The following is a 1,343-nucleotide window of genomic DNA, read 5'->3' on the forward strand; positions in this document are numbered from 1 at the left end:
TTTTGAGAATGATGAGGGCAGTGAATGTACAAATGTGCTTTACACAATTGATGTATGTTTGGATTGTGACAAGAGTTGTATGAGCCCCTCATAAAACGATTAAAAATAAATAAATTTTTAAAAGGGGAAGAAAGGGAAAAAGAAGGCTTAGAACCCACCCTTCAGGCCGCATGTCTCGGCCCTGAAATGAGAACCGCAGGAGAATCGCAAGTAGCTTCCCAGGAGCCAGCACTGCTCCAGCAGTATCTGAAAGGACAGTCGTGGAAGGACATTTGGGCCAACTTTTGTAACCTAACGCTGTCTCTCGCACAAGACAGATTTTTATTTATTTGTTTGTTTGTTTTTTTATAGCCAATGTGAAAAAAAGCAATTAAGATGATTTTCGTGAGCACTTTCAAATACACCTGCCTTGCTGTGCTATCCTATGGAAGGAGCAGGGACATATCACCAATTTACTGAAATACGGTAATTACTATAATAAGATAAATGTTAACTTTTTAATGAAAACCACTGTATTTGAGTAATTACCCTTCTGAGGACTGCTCCATATATGATTTCTTTGCAATTATTAAGATTAATTCACTTTTTTAGTAGGGATAGACCAAAATACGAAGCCAAATGATCATTTTTACCAGTGCATTTTGAATGTCTAGAACTTCTAAAGGGAGAGAGAGAAATGGGTTTGAGCCCTGTTTCCAAATCTATTTTATTAAGTCACAGGCTGTCAAGTTCCCAGGTTCAGTTAAATGCAAATAAAAGCAACAAAGGCTGAATAAAAATAGATGTGATTAAAAATGGGAGTGTCCAATGACCATCAACCAGACTGCGGCAAAAGTGAAGATTTAATTAGAACTTCCTTTGTTCTGAAAACCAATGGCTTTCTATAAATAACTCGTTGCAGGAACATCCTAAATGCACAAATATAAGTGTGACTACACCGTCAGCCCTCGCAGGTCTGCCGCCTCCGGTGTGCTATTCAGGAGGCTGATAGCACTGTCAGCGTCCTGCTCGTCTTAATGGCGGCAGGTTAATGAAACAGCAAAGCCGCGCCGCAGTAGGACCAGGAGAGCATAAGGGTGACTTCAGGAGGTCTCATACTGATGCCTGTTTGTACTGATGGGTTCTTCTCCCTTTGAGTCTAAGCCGCCACCTTTGGGAGATCCCTTCCCCATCTTCCCTGTACGGCTGGGGGGTCTCACGGCCACTTTCACCAGAGAGGAAACAATAAATAAATAATAAAGGAAGAAAGAGGCCTTTCTCTTGTCAAGACGCGCATAGGTTTGTTATCTTTTATTGGCATTACTATGTTGTGGAGCAGACGGAAGTGCCTTCTCTTGGAGATT

This window comes from Echinops telfairi, unplaced genomic scaffold (assembly GCF_000313985.2).
Source record: "Echinops telfairi isolate 266 unplaced genomic scaffold, ASM31398v2 ScPeMD7_7400;HRSCAF=8409, whole genome shotgun sequence".
Classification (NCBI taxonomy): domain Eukaryota; kingdom Metazoa; phylum Chordata; class Mammalia; order Afrosoricida; family Tenrecidae; genus Echinops; species Echinops telfairi.